This window comes from Gopherus evgoodei, chromosome 9, assembly GCF_007399415.2.
Source record: "Gopherus evgoodei ecotype Sinaloan lineage chromosome 9, rGopEvg1_v1.p, whole genome shotgun sequence".
Lineage (NCBI taxonomy): Eukaryota > Metazoa > Chordata > Testudines > Testudinidae > Gopherus > Gopherus evgoodei.
Genome location: NC_044330.1, coordinates 17,375,223 through 17,394,807, shown reverse-complemented (window position 1 = coordinate 17,394,807; position 19,585 = coordinate 17,375,223). Strand labels below are relative to the sequence as shown.

Sequence of the window (19,585 nt, the reverse complement as noted above, 5' to 3'; positions counted from 1 at the left end):
GCTGTTTGTTTGTGAAGCAAATAGATAACTGTTTGGGTCCCCCATTGGGTGAAGATGTCATGTAACTGAATTGTGAAGTTCCCACTCATGGTCAATCGCAAAATGTCTGCTGAGTCCACGAGTACATTATGTGTCCCTGGAAGACAGGCTGCGGACAAGAAGATGTGATGATTGATGCACCAATTCCAGAGATTGGCTGTTTCTGTGCATAGAGCAGTTAATCTCGTTCCCGTTTGTTGATACAGAAAACAGTGGTGGTGTTGTCTGACATGATAAGAACGTGATGGGAATGAATGTACAGAAGAAAGGATAGGCATGCCTTCCTTATGGCTTAGAATTCCAGGATATTTATGGGTATCCTGGATTCTCAGGGAAACCACATATCATATGATCATCCATGTGGGCCCACCAGGGATACATTGGTGATGATCATCTTGCCCTGAAAGGAGGGAAGGACTGACATGTCAAAGATCGAGGATTTGTCTCCATCTGCCTTTCTTCCTGGGTATCAAGAAGTAAGTTGAGTAAAACCCTATTCCCTGGTATTCTGGGGGAACACATTCTACTGATCCTCATAATAAGGAGCTTGTTTCTTGGGTGAGGATGCTGTCATAAGAGTGGTCCCTGAAGAGGGACAGGAAGAGGGGTTTTGGAAGAGGTAGCATGGCAAACTCAATTGTAAGCCATGGTGGATAATATTCAACATCCATTTGTCTATTGTTATCACACTCCAAGGGTAGGGAAAGAGTGCTAAATGACCCCGAAAAGGGATAGGGTGGTCATGAGGTGGTGGCTCTCAGGTTTGCCTCAGAAATACCTCTTAGGTGGAGGTTGCGTCTGCTACATCAAAGCCTGCGAAGGCAACCCCAGAAGGCAAGGTCTGTGAGTCTTTTGGCATTTCCTCAGGGGTTCAGATGGTCTCTGACAGTAGAAATGGGGCAACCTGTAGTGTTGGGTGAATAGCAGGTGGTGGAATTTGCTCTCAACAGCAGTAGTGTAGATGCCCAGTAAACCAAGGGTGGCTCTGGAGTCCATGAGGGTATGCAATTCATTTGTCTTTTGGTTTAAAAGATTAGATTAATAAAAAATTAATCTTCAATGGTATTCTGCACCTCCCTCAGGAAACCAGAATGGAGCCAAGACTCCCTATGCACAACTATGGTTATCGCCATGGCCCTGGAAGAGATAGCTGCTGCATCCATGATCAATTACAGGGCTATCCTTGCTATCAACTTTAAGTGCCTGAAAACAAGCCTGATCTTGTTGAGGCAGGCTACTGGTAAAGTCCTCAAACTTACTGTAATTCAGGAAATCGTATTTGGCTAATAAAACTGGTAGTTTGTGTTTCTGTATTGAAAGCTATATCAGGAAAATACCTTACGTCCCAAAAGGTCCAAGTGTTTGCCCTCTTTATAGGCTGGTGTCGACCAAGGGTGCGGTGTTTGGCTTCTTCAGTTGCTACCTGCACAACCAGGGAACTTGAAAGAGCGTAAAACCAGGAACCCCTGGGTGGGATGTCGTAACATTTTGGGCCCTTTTGAGGGTAGCTGTGTATATGGGAGGGGTGTGCCATACTTGTCCTGGCAGGCCTCAGGATCGTGTTGTTAACTGGCAGTGCCATTCTGGCCAGTGCCAAGGTATGGAGGATACCCAGCAGCTTATCTTCTCTCAAAGTGTTTGAGCAAAAAAGCTGAGGCTATGGTGTCTTATAGAGAAGAGCTGGACTGGGGCAACAGATATCGGCTTAAATATTTGTGTTCTAATAAATAAATTATAACCTTTCCTCCCATTTTGAAATCAAAGACAGCCATGTATATCCTCATTTATGCATGCCCTCAACATGGGCACTGCATGTGACTTTCCTATCTATTCAGTATGCGAATAATTAAGAGCAAGATTGTGCAAACTTGCTTATCTATTCCTAAGACAAAACTTTGTGAAACTGACGTCATCTGTCCTTGCTTATAAAAAAGTATTATTATACTACTTACCCAGTGAATCAATACAATATTCTGCTTTAAATTATGCTCTAAATAATCTGTGTTGAGTTAACTGAACGATACATTCAGGAAGGCCCCATCTCAAACCTTTTAGGACAGTAAAGATAGAAAACTAATAATGCAGAAAATATTCTACAATTGTCTTCTCCAAAATATCTATAACTTATGTGAATGCTATATAAGTAGATTGTTTTAAAGATTAGATTGATAGGAAATCATATATTGAATATGAACTCTTATGAAAGAGGCCCCTTTCCTATACTACAGTCCACTAACAATTGCAACATCAGTAATATATGAACATACTATTACGCACTGATCAAGATTTTAATAAATTATTAGTGATTTTGAGATTCCTTCAAAGGGCCTAATTTTTAGCAAGTCTGGAACATTGCTTGTATTTGTAGAACATTGAATGCTATTGTTAGAAAAATGCTCCATATCATAACTAGCTGGAATATTCTGTAGAGCTCACCTCAAGTCTTTAATCTGTAGCAATAAGTATGATGCATACCTGATATATAATAGCAATTATTTCCCAATAAAATATAATTACAATAAAAATAAAGGGAGCCTCTGAATGTGTGACTAAACTGTGATTCCATGTGAGGGATTATTCAAAGATTTATTTATTTTATGCATTATATAAAAACATAGGATTTTGTAGGATATTATCAACAAAAGAGAAACTGATTTTTTTTAAACTTGAGTTTTGCTCACTGCATTATTAAATTCAATTTTATTAGCCTGACTCTTCTGGGAAGGATCTTATTTTAATAATGCATAAAAGGTTTGTCTTCTAGTTGGATGGTGGCTTTTGATTGATACTTAATGTAATCTGTAATTACTATAGCAGCTTCTGTGTTGGCCAGTGCGTTAAGGTCATTGGAAAGCTATACTCTATGGTACTTGGTGTACAAGAACATCCTTCTGGTGATTGATGTCTACACCCTATGGAAGTATTTTAATTTTGTCCTTGAAGCATGTCTTAAGAAATGCTGTCAACATGTATTCTTCCCTGTCAAGTATTACACGGTATTTAGTTAGGAACCTGTAAACTACTTAAGAATTATGCCTTTCTGCCAGCGGTAATACATCTCCTCTGGATTTCAAATTTGGTTCCCAAGCCTTCAGTCAAGCAGCATATATACCTGTTACTAACTAGAAATAGCTGGTTTAAAGATACATCTCCAACAATGATGTCCAAAGGGGGAAAAAAAAGCCACCCAATTGGTAAATCACTGAGCTGACTACCAGCTTCCAATGAGTAGTGTTTACTCTTCACGGTCAAACATGTCATTCAAGAATAATTTCTCAATGGCACAACCATCTCCAATGTCTGTCCCACATTTTGATACTGATCTGATGCACCAACATGAGTTTAGTCAAGCTAAGCAGTTGCAAAAGAAAAAGATTATGTGGACAGCACTGGCAGAGTGGTTTGTTTTTTTTCCTAAGCACCTGTCTTTCCGTTTGCCTCAATATCAAGATGGAAAAAACTTTAGGCCCTCTCTACATTTTGAAAAATGTGCTGTGTTGCAAGAACTGGTTACAAGGTAGAGCTTGACATTGTTATAAAATCATTCAGTCTTGTAGTTGTCCTGCTTTAACGTGTTCCTGAACCAGGTAACACTCTGGGCAAGGCTGTAGTATAATTCAGGAATATGATTAAAACATGGTTTGAACCCATCTGTGCTGCAAGACTAAACCATATTTCAAACATGTTAGACATTACAGTTTTGTAACCAAGTCCTACAAGATAGAGTTTCATCATGCAGGGGTGATCATCAATTCAACAGACAACTCTATGGCATTATATCACATATACAATGTTGGTACCACTGACTGAGAAACTTGAGTGTGGTAGAAAAACACTTCAAAATATGTCAGTCCTGCAGTATATGTTGTGAAGTCCTTTTAAGAGCCTGGAATACCCAGCACTGTGTGTGTTTTGATATTTTCAGTGTTATGTACAATCACGATGCATGAAATAAATATTTCCCAATAAGAATTTACCACAGAATCAATCATTTGACCACTAATTCATGTATCTATTCTTGAAGAGGGTATGATGCTCATTGGCTTTATAGAGGTCATATGAGACTTTTGTCCATAAGATGCAGTTATGCTACAGTGAGGAATAGCCTTTCCCGAGGGCAAAGAAATTGGCTATTTTTAAAAGCTTATTAATGTGCATTTATTTTAATTTTATTTATTTCATTTTGTTAGGAATAACAATTTCTATTTAAGCAGAGATGTTAACCATATTTTTTCATCAAATTAATTTGTCATAAAATGTAATTTATGATTAATTGCAAGGCATATAATTAATTTTTCATCAATTACTTCCAATGAAAAATGGTTTCTACAATGTGTTTTTGCGCAATGAATCACTCATAGAAAGCCCAACAGAAAAAGCATTTTCATCAAAACGACTGTCCTTACACCCCAGCCAATTATGCATGCAGTGCTTTAGTGGCTGAGCTATAAAAAAGGATCCTCTCTCAGAACATGCCCCCTGAATGTCAAAGTCTGCACAAGGGGAGTTGTTCTCCTCCAGACTTTCTAGGTGCACAAAATGCATTTCCTAATGTGAGCAAAACAGAATCTTCTCTCCAGACAGCCCCTGGGAAAGGCCCCTTGCCCATTACTCTGGATACAATTTTGTCATGGTAAAATTAAGCAAAATAAACGGAACTATCAAGGTAAAAATGTCAAAAATCAGGGTAGAATCACGGCAGGGCTGACACTCAAGCCCGACCACAGGTGGCTTATGCCAGAGCCCGAGCCCCGCTGCCTAGAGTTGACAGTCTGAGCCCAAACCCCAATGCCCAGGGCTGACAGCCCAACCCAGAGTCCCACTGCTCGGAACTGACAGCCTGAAACCCACCACCCAGGGCTGACAGTCCAAGCCCGAGCCTTGCCACCCACAGCTGACCCCACTGCCCACAGCTGACTGCCCCGGCCCCAGTTCCTTCCCCACCCACCCGCCTGCAGCTGACAGCCCCGGCACTTGGGGCTAAAGCCAAAGCAGTCACAGAGATCTGCTAAAGTCAAGGAATCCGTGACCTCCATGACCAAATTGTCTCTACCCATTACATTCTAACCAGTGACCCTCAAGTCCAATGCTCCCCTACTGCTGCTTCCACATCCCTGTTACTGGACCCTCTCTACTACCGTGTAAAGTTTTCTACTTGTAAATTATAAGCACATGTGTTTTTGATATGTACATTTTATACAATTATGTATTTTCTATTATGATTTTATATGTCTAATCTTTGTAAGCAGTACTTATGACTGAAATTTTCAAAACCAGCTAGAGATTTTAGGATGTACAATTCCCACTGAAATTAAAATGAGTTGTACATCTAAATCCCCTAAGTGGTTTTGAATATCTTAGCCTATATATATATAAAAGTTAAGCATTTAGAGTCTACCGGGGAACACTGGGCAAGTCAGTAAATGGGGAGGAGAAAGCATCTGCCTAGGACTTAAAGCATGAGATGGAAACTGGCTGAGGGTCTTGGAAGCAGAACTGACTAGAAAGCAGCATTAGGGAAAACAGAGGACCAGGGAAGCAGTAATATCTGCTCTGTTTAAAACTCCTCTCTCCCTGTGGAGACAGTTTTAAATTACTTTTTTCTCTGCTCAGCACTCAAATCTTTCAGCCTCCCAGGCTCCTGCAGCTTCATATGAAAGTGCCAGACTGAGCATCACTAAAGCTCTTTCCACCAAGCATACAACGTTTTAAAGGAAGATGATAATTTGACAAACTCTGCAGCACCCCCACACCCATCTAGATACTCTCACTAGCCGTTCAGCAAGTTTCCACTTCTGAGTCCCCAGCCTATCTATGTATTACTTTAAACACTAGGAAATTCCACCATACAAAAACATAATTAACTTGGAGTTGAGGTTTCCCATGCATTTTTCCTTACAACATAAGCTCTGAAAAGGAAGGAAATCATAAGTTAAGGCAGCACTCACACCCAACACAGCACCAGTCTTCAGGCATTAGCCCACTACCATCATGACACTCAATCACCCCAATGCACTAACAACCTCTCTCATACATTCACTTTCAGATCACCAGTGTTACCATCCTCAATACACATATCAAAGATCTGAAAACATGTTCTTGTCATTTTTAGAGGAATTAAATGTTTTTAACTATTAGCCCTCCTGGTTAAGTTTCTGTCTATAAAACAGAGATCCTAATTCAGTAAGCCTGTTTCAGGCTAATTTTTCACTGAAGTCCATAGGCATTTGAATGAATAAAGAATGCATGAGCAGGATCTGAGTTTGCATTTCCCGATATTTATCATTCATTCTGATGGCTCCAAATGTACAGGGATTGATTGTATTATGGGCTTCATTCTGCTCCCATTGAATTCAATTAGAATTCTGCCACTGACCTCAAACTGTATATTTAACTCCATAATTTAAGATAAAGGAAGGTAAGTCATGTAAATGCAACTTTTCAAAAGTTTTTAACTTTTACCATCATCATCATGGCAAATCCCAAAGGGACATGGCTGCCGTGCACCCAGATCGATCTCTGGCAAAGTGCCTAAGGTGGTCTGGTTGTGTATTCAGTGCATTTATGCCCATCTATCACATTCTTGTCACACCACTGAAGCTTTTGATGCCCATGTGATCAGCAGCAAGGTAGTTGCGTTCTATGGTACACGCACTTCAGAATTCATTGGTCTTCCAGTCTAATATGTCCATACTAAGAAAGCCACCGAAACAGAGCTAGTGTTGATGGAGGCAGTTCCTGGGTTTGGCTTCAAATATCCTCATTTCTGATCTTGTCCTGCAACTTGGCATGGAGCAGCTGACAAAGACAACAAGAATCAAAAACATCAATCCAGCATTCTTCAGCCTCTCTCAGCACCCAGATTTCGGTTCCATACAACAGAGTTGGCATAACCATGGTTCTATAGATCTGTGGCTTCATAGCAAGCTTGACACCAACGACATCCCCACAAAAGAAGTTGAAGGGCCTGAAACATGGCAGCAGCTGCTAACACACAAGAATCCAAATCTTTCAAGTATCTTCCAGTACTGTCTGTGACACTGCCCAAATATTTGACACTGCCAAATGCTTGATGTTCCACCCAATTAGTTAATACTAAACAGGTTGTAATCTAGAGCTGGAGACTGTTTGATGGTAATGGTCAGGGACTCAGTTATAATAAGATGAAATTGGCAGAATCAGGCCGATTTAACTTTCACCAACTATTATTAAACATACTTATAAGAACACAGACCCCTAAAACTAGTCTCATTTCAGCTGAATATTCTTGAATTTTAAAAAAATTGATTATATGGGAGCTTCTTCCTCTATTCACAAATTTCCAATTAACTAGGTTCACTGCAACATTATCCAAACATTGATGCAAAGCTTATATTCATTTCGTATTTATTAAACGAATGGCCCAGCCTAGTGAGAGGCTGAATCCTTTCAGCTCCAATCCTAGACAACTCTGAGTACATTTTTATGCACCTCTTAATCCACACTGACAGAGATATACGTGCTTCAGGGGGACAGCTACATTTAAATTTTAGACGAGAGCCAAAAGAATTTATGATAATAACAATCAATTCGTCTTAGCTCTCATCTTAAGTTTAAACTTGCTACTATACCAACACAGATGTGTCAAACTTGCTTCTATAACCCTCCAGGTACCATTCCAGGAGTTCCCAGTCAGGTCTTCTGCTATCACTTGACTCCGGGCAGAGACCCTTGTCCCTTCTGATTGTGGATTTTAAAATTTCACAGCCCTCTGATATACACTGAGATATCTGCAGCAAGCTAGTCTCCTGGCAGCTGGCGCCTGTGTTGCTTTCTCTCCAAGTACTACGAACAGTGTGTTGCCACCAGTTACAGTTGCCACACAACTCTTTCTAAGCAAGCACATTTACTCTTAAGGTAAAAGCATTACATAGAAAACACAAAAAAACCCAAATATTCCTATATGCATGATAAAAGCTGCCAGAGGTCACCCTTCAGTTTTATGGGACCACTAGAATGTAGGACCGGAGCACTTCCTAGAACAGAAAGTCCTGTCCATTTGCTAGATATGAAAGGAGGCCCTGAGCCAGTTTAAACTCAGCCTTTTTTATATCAAAAGCCCTTTATTTCTCTGCTGATCTCTTGAAAACCTAGTGTGAACCAGCATATGCAAGCTTACCCAGGAAGCGGTACCTCTCTGAAGGTGTTTACAACCTAAGTGATTCACCTTAATCACGCCCCACTGTTTTTGGTTCCTGGAGGCACCTACACACAATCCCTGGCCCACAGTGATACATCAATTTAATACAATATGGTCCCCAAAGGCATTCTTGTGGTTGCACTATCTGTCACAAGATGGAAACTAAACATATTCTTGGTCACATCCAATGAAAGAGCAGAGTGTGTTTAAACAATGCTCTGTTTAAATACTAAACAACATTTTAGCACTAGAAGCCAATAAACCTCTGCCCTTTAATGAGTCTTATGATTGTCTCCACTGAAAAAATTAGTTTTGTTATGCTTGTCAGCTGTGTTGCATCACTGTCCTCTACAAATTGCAACAGCCACAAGAAACTCAGCAGCAAAACAACTAAAAACTTTTCTGCTTAATCAGATCAAGATCAGACATGTCCTAGTCTGCAGGTTTACCTTTTCCTATAAATAAAAACACAGTAAAATTAACATAAGTACACAACAAAATTGCTATTCAATACAGCAGTGAGCATCCCTATTTGCCTGTAACGCCTCTACTGTAATCTCTGATAATTTCTTGGGAGCAGAACCAAAGGACTATAGTACATGACTTCAACGCTATATAAAATCCAGCCAGAATAAATGGAGAAAACACAAAAACAGCAATTTTCTGGCACTCTGTTTAAAAAGAAGAGTTAAATTAATAATGAAAAGATCTTATCAGCCACAATTCATCTGAGTTATTAATTGAACACCTTCTTGGAAACATGTAGATAAAGAGGTGTACCTTAGAGAATTTGAGATAAGAGTGAAAGAAAAGAGAGGGAAATCAACAGACTTTTGCCAGTTCACTCCCTTAATTGTCATACTAAGCTTGCACAAAGCTTCCTAGAGAAGCATAATATGAAATTGTAACTCGAACGTAAGCTGATGGTGCAGAAGATAAAAACTTCAGAATTATACTTGAACATACTTATCTTTAGACACAGAAGAGGACATAAAGGCAGCTGAACAGCATAAAGCTATTCTAAAACAAGACAAATGTATACTCTATGTGTTGTAAGCAGTTCAAGCTGCTTCCTGTGATGAAAAACATGTACTGTATGGTGGACATACTTAGTTAAATATAGTAGATCCCGTGATACAGTTGTTTAAAATAAAATAAAATAATATTAGTGCAATGAAAGGAGTGATATAATTCTGCTCTTTAGAAGGCTCTGAAGGCTGAAGGAAACAGAATGTAGAGCAAATATGGTAGCCTGATGGGTTTGTACTGATCCTGAGAATTTGCTGTTAGAAGGTATGTTCACATTATGAAAGGCATGGCCTCTCAAAAAATAATAGGGGTGTGTTCAGTTTTTGCCCTGAATCAGGGGGATTAAGAGAATAATATAATTAGCACTTTTCATCTGTAGATCTCAAAAGAAGGTAAGAATCATTATCCCCATTCTATGGATGGAGATACCAAGAAGTTAAGTACCAGAGGGCACAACAGAACTCAACAGAATAGCTGGGACTAAACCCTACATCTCCTACTTCCCTGTCTAATCCCCTATCCTCTGTACCATACTTTCCCCCTCACAGGCCACAGCAAACCATTCAACTGTACAATTCACTTGACCCAGAAATGCATCAAAAAGAAACAAAATCTTAAAGAAAAAATGTCACCAATACATCATCATCATTTCTGTGAATGATCCATAATTCACTATATTATCACCACACAAGAGTCTGGTCATCTTCTTAATAAAACTGCAATTCTGAGACCTGTTGTCTGCTCAGAACATTAATTATTACAATAACTCATGAGAACTTTTGAAAATTTTATAACTGAAAACCAGTGCTGTGAAGTGGTTGTAATTTTGGGAAACTAGACCACTCACTCTCACACCTGCATGACTGACATTCACACTTGCAGAGCAAACCAGATATTCCACAGAATCAAAGAGTGAAATTATTTACACAGTAAAAGAAATTGAAACATATTATATATCTGCATTGGCTTAATTTTTCAATTTTTTTCATATTTAAGTACTAAATAAAGTGACCTGATTTTCAGAAGTGTTGAGCAATAAAAAAATAACTGAAGTCAATGAGAGCTGCAAGTACTCAGCACTTTTTAAAAATCAGGCTATTATATTTAGGTACCTAAACAGAGATTTAGGAGCTTAACTTTAGGTACACAGATTCAAAAATTTTGGCCATTATCTATTTAGGTACATGGTATCCAAACAAATTATTAATCACAATAAGTGAAATCCTGAAAAATTAAAATAAAATAAAATAATCCTGAAGTCAATGAGAGTTTTGCCATTAATTTCAAGGGAGCCAAGATTTGAAACTCTTACTTCACAAGGTAATGCCTAAAGTTAAAGGTATAGAAAACATTCTCCATTTTGCACATTTTCTAAGCACAAAGCAAACTATAAAGTGTAACTGATATCTGAAAAAAAACTATTAACCATTTTGCTTGCAATCAGGTGTAGCTGCTCAATCAAGATTCCTTAGTCTTTTACAAAGTTTAATGTAAATATATATTAAAATATATGCTTATTCCATACTTCCACTGATTAGGAATGAGGTTTCACAGTGGTGTCCTGCTGCAAAGCTTAACAAACATCCATCAAATCAATATAAGAACTAGGAATCTGCAACAACTGCAACTGCAGTTTCCAATTTCACTGTAACCCCACCCTTGGTTGGAAAACAAATAATCAGAATCATAGCATATCAGGGCTCATACCAATTGTTTCACTTTGAACCTACAACTGTAAATGATCATTTTAAGAATGATTCTATTTCACACTGTGGATATTTTCAGACTTGTACATTGGGTTGTGTAATGTGTTGAATATTTGTGTTGGATTTTTGCTACAGGTGAATGGATGTTGCCATCTACTGTTCAAAAAATATATGATGGATCAGCCAAGATATATACATCTAGGACAAACTTGCTTCGGAGCACTGATTTAAAAAGCAAAAACAAAGACTTATAAAGTTATAGGAAAGAAATTCATTAAACATAAATCTGCATAACTGTACCATTCTCCTGGACAAAAGGTAGTTCTGCTCCTAAACCATTATAATATTAGGGACTGATACAACTAGGAGCTGAATGTCCACGGTTGCTTTTTTTGTGCCCATAAAACTGGATACTCTTAATTACCATTGACTTCAAAAGCTGAAACTCCACTGAAGCAGATAATTTTAAGATAACATGAGTCCTGATCCTGAACTTTTATTTTTATTATGTTTTTGTTAGCAGCAAGCAATAATTACATAGGAAACAATTCATCCCTGTGCTGTCTGTGCAAAGTTTACACACTACTGAAGTCTCACAACCATGCATAGACTTTGTTAGTACTCTGTACAAAGATGGATTTCACCCACAGAGAGGCAACTTGGTCTACTGGCCTGGGCAATAGGAACTCCTGATTTCTAACACTGGGTCTGGGACTGACTTATGTGGGATTAGGCAAGTCTATGAACTCTGGGGACACCATCCTGGCCCCACTAAATTCAATAGGAGGTTTGTGTTAAACTCAAAGGAGCCAGGATTTCACTGAGTTTCAGTTTTCCCCTCAGTAGAGCAAGGACAATACTTATGTTTGTAGTGCACTTTGAAGACAAAAGTTGCTAGGTGTTAAAAATACTATTGTATCTTTATTTTACTTAAATGCATTTACTCTGGCCAATTGAAATTAAGTCATTTCATTACTTTTTGTTACAAATTCATATTTATCCAAATAACATATAGACAGTAAATACAGGATTAACGAAAGCCAATGTAATTAGGTAATTCAAGGACCAAAACAAAACAAACAAAAAACCCAGCAATCCACAGAAAGATTAATTTGAACTGTGAGAACAACCTGCACAGCTGATAGTATAATGGACCTACCAGAAACATCTAGCACTCTGGCTTCAATTTTCTGAATCAAGCATGTCAACTTGAAAATGCAGATCTTCGCAAAGCAAAAAGGGATACATAAATATGAAAAGCCAGCATGTGTTTCAGTTCCCATTTTTATTAGTTATGCAGATTTGATTGAATAACATTTTACATATAAAGATTATTTCCAAAAATCAATACAATGGTTAAAAAAGCTACATCTCTCCCATTGCCTTTTTGCCAATTCATATCTGTATATATGACATCACACCTACATTTTAAAAATTTCCATATACCCTTAGATTAGTCTAGGAACAGGACTAGGTTAAATTCAATTAATGTTTAGCCAGATTAGTCTGTAGTTAATCAATCTTCAAATAAAACAGTTATTCAATCTTTGATAACTATTATTCCTCGCCAGGACACTTTTGTTTGTTTGTATCACAAGTAAGGTCAAGCTGTTTTGTTAGACTTTATACTGTAGTTCAGTTTAAACTCTACCTTCATTTTCTTAGACAATCACATGAATATTAGTTTTTAAAAAGAAAATATTTTATTGGAATTTTCTTTAACTAGAATAATAAATAATATGAATAAGTATCCCTTATATAGTATTTTTAAAGCATAGATCTCACTGTTAGGCATGGTCTACACAAAGAGTTGTAACAGTTTACCTACTAATGGTGTGATTTTATATGATTTACTTTAATTGGTACAACTTTATGTGTGGACACCACTTTTATATGAGTTAAACCTGGCTTATATTGGTTTAGCTCGCATCAGTAAATTTACAGGCACAAACTAAACCAAGATAGTTAATTTTAAACCAATAGGAGAGTTCACACATGCACACACACAAGTTGCAGCAGCTTAACTTAATTTTAGCTAAACCTGTGCAGCTTCTGCATACAGATAAGCCCTTAGGGCTTAGCCCTTAGGTGGTTACATATTATTATTATTATTTTATTGATGGAGAAGTAAGAATCTGTGATTTGACAGAAGTCACATAGTCTGTGGCAGACCCAGGCATAGAACATAAGTGCCGTCTCCAGCCCAGTGTTCTATCCACTGAACCACTGACAAAAACCGAAGTTCACATGGCAAAACATGCAGCCAAAAGAGCGTATTAAAAATAGAGGGGGGAATGTGCACACTTTTATGTCTCGAACTGAACAAACAGCACACACAAATTCTTCAGGGCCATGAAGATTCATTTTGTTATAGCACTTTCAGGTCTTCTACAGTATGAGACCTTCCTGCTACTTTTACTGTTATTTCTGTATTATATTGTTATTTCTCCTACCTGATGCACTTCAGCAAATGTACCATTTTTATGAAGGCGGGCTGAGCGGCTACCTCTAAGAAATTAACTGGATTCATGTTTTTACCAGGCCCAACAAGGCCTTTGGGCAGTATATCCTGCAAATTCCCCTCTTTCTACCATTCCTTCCATACTAACCTATTTAAATAGTAAATTCAAGTTTTTTTTTTAATTTAAAACAACAAAGGCCCAGTTTGTGCCTACATGTGACAGAAACCTACAGAGGGAAAGATACGCTACAGGGTGCCTATCACAGTTTTCTCTCCAAATTCTTTTACAGGGAACTGATTCCTCAATGCCTCAACCTGCGGCCCATTCAAGAACCCCACAGCTCTTGGGGGATACACGGGAGGAGAGAGCCATCTGTGTAGCACTCTGCACTTGCAAACTAACTTTCTGGTCCCTTTCCTCCTCCAGCTCCTTGGCAGCAGCACTGCCATTTCCACTATCCTGAAAGAGGTATCCCACCACATAGAAGGTCTCTGAAGGAAATTTAACAACAGCCCCAGGCTGTACTTTTTTACAGATGCTCCACAGAGCTGATGGAGCAATGGGGAATATTTCCCATAGCCTGCCTCTAGCCACAGCATCTCCCTGCCACTACGGAGAACATGCCAAGGTAAAAAGAGGCACAATACCAAAGGCAGTTACCCATCTGCCTTAAGTGGAACGTCCATGCATAAATCACCAAGGCACAGTGGGGCCATGTTTTAAAATTAAATCCTAACATGATGAAAACTTTATGAAAGCAACTTCATAAACTTATTGTATGTAAATCCTTCCTTTCCCTCCTTGAGTGATGTTCTCTCTCCTTGTATCACATCATGTCATATCTATCCTTGATTATGAGGTCCTTGAAGCAGTGATCATGTCTTTATTCTTTTTACACACAGCAAGTGTACATATGGCATTGTACACAAGTGTTAAATAAGTCATACAATAAGTTATGCTTTAAAAAAAGAATTTAAAACTTGAAACATGAAATGAAGCAAGGGACAACACGACTTCAGCTCTGCTTCCCCAAGCTGCTCTCTCTCACAGGGGTTGCTGCTTGATAACAATTGAATTTCAAGGGGAGAACTATCAAGTGTGATTTTCTTCACTTTCTGTGGTGGCGGCCACTAACAAATAGTTTTAAGCTCTTAAAGGGAAAACCTGCTGAGAGCTTCAGTTATTCTGGTTCCTGAAAAGCCACAACAGTGCTCTTTTGAACCATTTCTGTAGTAAAGCACTAGTGCAGATGGGAAGGCAGCACAACCGCAATAGCTGAATCTTCCCTGATTTTTTTGTAGAATCAGAGTCGTAACACCCCAAGACAGCCATCTCACACAAAACTTTGCTTGCTGTCGTACAAACCAATAGAAGTAAATTTGGAGTAATACGCTTCCCAGTTCCCTAAAGACCTCAGTTCCCTAACATTTGTAAATAATTTGTAAACTCCACTAAAATGAGGTACATGAGGAATAGATTTGGCCCAGTGCTATTATCACATGCTGGACTGAAGATCTGGGAAACCAAATTAAATATAGTAAGACTAGGAGCCTAAGAATTAAAAAAAAAATCATGGATAATGAACTATGTAATGAATTTCCAAATCTATTTAAAATTGTTGAAAACAATGTTATCTTCTTCCCTTCTGTGGTCTTCAAGGCTCCATTCTCTTTCCTTTGCCGACCAGAATGCTACAGAAGATCATGTGGTGATGGATTGTGGTATCGATATGCAGACACAATCCTAAATCTTTTTACTGCTCCATATGGACCATACCTTTGCTATTAAACCGTCTAGCCAACATTTTTATGTTGATGAGACAGCTGACAAACTCAAACCAAGTACAACAGATGACTTTCAGAGCAAAGTAAGAGTATTTTCAGGGATTCAGTGATTTTGAGAGTACTCAATTATTCAGGGAGCATACCCCTACTGGCCAGAGAGATGCAGAACCTGAAGAAAGAGAAGGAACACTCAAGGGTTGGTCTCTTGACTGCTCTCTAGAGATGTTGCTAAAGTAGTCAACTCCAGTACATGCTTGAGGCTCACTCATTGCTCTTATACAAAGATCTCACCACACTCACTGCCACCCTCAGGCTAGCCAACAGCAATGCCCACATCACTGAACTTTCCATGCAACTGATCTAGAGGCTGTGATCATTGCCGCACATGGCTGATATCACTCCTTTGCATAGGAATTACATCTATCTCTGCAAGCTACAACTACCAACATAAAGCCTACCATCACCTAGGACCCAAGTACTTGAACAATCACATCTTGCCCTAATCATTTTCATTTATAAAACATTCAACCCAACTAGTAAATCAAACCAAGGGTTGTTTCTTAGGCATTAGGTCCCGGCCAGACTGGGACTTTTCCAGTAAAGCATATTTAATTGTGAATTTTTTTCTCCAATTTCACTTTAGGTGGTCCTAGGGCAGGGGTTCTCAAACTGGGAGTCAGAAGGTTATTACATAGGGGGTCACAAGCTGTCAGCCTCCACCCCAAATCTTTCTTTGCATCCAGCATTTATAATAGTGTTCAATATATAAAAAAGTGTTTTTAATTTATATGGGGGAGGTCATACTCAGAGGCTTGCTATTTGAAAGGGGTCACCAGTACAATTGAGAACCACTGCCCTAGGACATCTGGCAGGATCCCCTTGTTTCAGCTGGACCCTTCTTTCCATCCAGGTTTGCATTTTTACACTTGCCATCTCCCTTTCACCTAGCTTGACCAATGGCATGTCTAGAGGTAATTATTTCATCTAGTGCCAGATTTGTTTGACAAAAAGGCATGTTAAATAAGACTAAACAGATGTACCTTGAGCTGTTCCCTGCTTACTTTTAACTGGCAGGAAATCTAAAAGGAGAAAAAAAGTGAGTTTTTTTGCAGAGGGGATTCCAACTATTCAGCAACATGACAGAGACATGTTTACTTTCCAGAAAAGTAAGCATCTTACAGCAATTAACATTGTCAAGCAAGGACAGACACTTGTGTAGTTTCAGGTACGAACCCCATACAATTCTATTTATTGTTGTCAAAGGAAGGGTGAGGGAGGGAGAGCCTGGAAGGACAGAAGGGTAGGAACCCTCACTTGAAAATATTTTACTTTAGGATGTTTTGTTGAGTGTGAGGAAATCTTGCCTTCTCTTTGGTTACCTACAAGTCCCAAAAGCAATATTTGATAGATGTTAAGCTAAAGTTTAGATGAGAAAACAAAAGAGATGATATTCTGAACTTATCAAATAAAAATTAGTAATGCAGTTACTTTGAACTGAGAAATTGGACTACAGGACAATGGTAAAGGGTTGTAGAGCTTTATATTTTTAGTAAGAAAAAATTCATTAGATGTGTTATACATAACCTCTATCAAAATGGGAACTTTTTTTTAATCAATGAACAGGACACACACATAGCTTTCTTACTTTTCTTTTGGCAATGGAGCATGTATTTCCCCACTCACTCCACCTTGCCTTAGTCTACCCCAATTTTACATGTAAAGAAAGAAAACAGACACTAGGTGGTGCTGGTCAAACATCTATTCAGTTACTAAATTGCAGCTATACAATGCAGTTAGGCCTACACTGAGTTTTAGGCCTGGTCTTCACTTAAAATATAGGGTTGAGATAGCTATTCACTTAGGGAAGTCAGCACAGGCTGCATCTACACTTCGGGATTATGCCAACACAGTATAGTCCCATAGAGTTAACATGGACTAAAATACATATTCATCCAAAATATGATCCTAAAACTTAAGTTGACCTGGCTACATCACTCACCTGGTTGTGAAAAATTCACAGCCCTGAGATGTAGTTAAGCCAACCTAAGCCCCAGTGCAGACATCATGAGGCTGATAAAAATTCTTCCTTTGACATAGCTACCCCCTCTCAAGGGGATGGATTTACTAGAGCAACAGCAAAAATCAGCTATTTCCAGACAAAAAGAAGCTTCTCTAGAGATACTGAACATTCAAGGCCCCAGAATCTCTACTTTTGTTTCTACCTGCAGACCTCCTCTTGGATGCAGCAAATCCACAGATAATAAAATTGGGTCTCTGAGCCTCCCTTCTCCCAACAACCTCTTTACTATGCTTTGACTCTGCTACTCACCCAACTACGAGCACACAGCCAACCTGTGACCCTTCTTGCCATACTCACACACTACCAAGCATGGAGAGTCACAGAGTATAGCCCTGTGTGCCTGGGGGGAGGAGGCAGAGTAACAGATCATGGGTTTGGGGGAGGGCAGAGCAGGACCCTGTGCTTGTGTTGGGGTCCCAGAGCAGCACCCTGGGAGAGATGGGGGTCACAGTGCAGGCCCCTGGATGGCCACTGGTCATGGAGCAGGGCCCCAGGGGCAGGTTTTGGAAGGGGGTTAGAGAGCAGGGCCCCCAGCACATTTGGGAGAGACACACAGGGCAGGGGGTCCCCAGCACATATATTTGGTGGGACAGGGTCACAGAGTGGGGCCCCAGGCGCACGTTGGGGGATAGGGACACGGAGCAGTGCTCCAGACAGGAGTGTTTGTGGGAAGGGTGAGGGTCATGGAGCAAGGCTCCAGGCCTCAGCGTTTGGGGGCACGGTGGAGGGGTCATGGAGCAGGCTCCTGGGTGGCCACGGGTCATGGAACAGGGCCTCAGGAGCAGGTTTGGGGGGTTACATAGCAAGGCCCCCAGCATGTCTGGGGGAGATGCACGGGGGGGGGGGGGGCGGCCCGTTATTTGGTGGGACAGGGTCAGGGCATGGGGCAGCAACACGGGGCAGGGCTTCAGATTCGAGTGTTTGGGGCGAGGGGGGGGTCACGGAGCGGGGCTCCAGCCGCGAGCGTTTGGGGGACACGGAACGGGGCCCCGGGGGGCTCCAGGACCCGCCCGCCGTTGGCCCCCAGCAGCACCGCGGGGCAGCCGCCTCACGGCGGAGGGGGCCCGACGCAGATTCGCGCGGCCCCTCGGGAGCGCAGCCAAACGGCGGCTGCTGCTAGGGACGGACCATTCTCGGCACTGGCCAGCCCCGCCTCCTCCGCCCCCGGCTCGGCGTGTCTGAGAGCAGCCCCGACCGCGGGCCCCACAGCTCGGGGAGGGCGGTTGCGCAGGGGCCGCCACTCACGTTTGCTCTCCCGGCCGACCCGCACGGGACCCGCCCTTCCACCCCGGCCGCCCCCGAGGCTGACAGAGACGAACTCTTCGCGGCAGCAGTGGCGCGAACCGGCTGACCGCGGCCTCACCAGGGCGGGGCGGCGGGGACTTCCCTGGCGGGCCCCACACCGGCCCAGGTCGGCGTGGGAGGGGAGGGCCCCTCGCTGACGTTTTTTGGTTGGTGTCTCCGCCCGCTCCCCCCGCCCGCTGAAAGTCAGCGAGTAAAACAGCGGACGGCTGCGGCGGGGAGGGGCCACGTTCCGCTTAGGGTTAGAAAGACCGAGCCCCCCCCGGCCGCCGCAGCGACCGAGCCGCCTTGCCGCGCGCCTTATATACCTTCCACCGTCCCGCCCCCGCGCATGGATTGGCTAGCGGGAGTCCCGTCTGTTCCCATTGGCTCTGCGGGGCATGGAGGGGGAATGGAATCACTAGCGGGAGATTGGAGATGCCTGACTCCGCCCACAAACAAACCACGGGGCCTAAGAACCTGTTTTTTTTTCTACTCTACCCCAGTTCTAGCAGCAGTATGTAGGGTGGTCAGCTTGTAATGTTGTTTCCTCACACAAAAATCACATGGCCAGGAAACCTATTCTGTTCTCCCATACACTCCAATGGCACCGCATCCCTATAGCCAGAGAAACTATTGTCTCTTTAACATGGGCATCAAGTCCACATGGCCAGAATTCTCACTCAATTCTAGGGAGAATTTTTTGTAGTGAGGCAGGCCCTTAATCTGACCTTAGTTCCAGCCAAAGGAAAACAAAGTGGATCTCTTTATTTTGTGTTCATAACTCAAAAGAAAGGAGTTTCTGTTCTGTGAATATCTCCCGACTAGGTCACTCGAAAAATAATCTATCAAATATGTGCATAACATTGCAATGGCCTGTGTCCCTCAGTTATTTCCTGCTCAACATTACATTTTAGTAACAGAAATGTCTGTTAGAAAGTGTGGGGATATTACACTTATACATACATTCAGTAATAATGGAATAAGATTGCAAAAGCCATGTTGTAAAACTGTCAATTTAATTT

The 19,585-nt window shown here is 40.9% G+C and overlaps 1 long non-coding RNA gene across 1 annotated transcript; it reads right to left on the bottom strand.

Annotated features, from left to right (window-relative positions):
- Positions 1–11,772: 11,772 nt before the first annotated feature.
- Positions 11,773–18,839, bottom strand: LOC115657533. The gene is made up of 3 exons (XR_004001997.1): positions 18,525–18,839; positions 16,240–16,278; positions 11,773–15,368 (listed from the first exon to the last, which is right to left on the bottom strand). It is a non-coding gene; the product is annotated as an uncharacterized LOC115657533 (long non-coding RNA).
- Between the last annotated feature and the right edge of the window lie 746 nt (positions 18,840–19,585).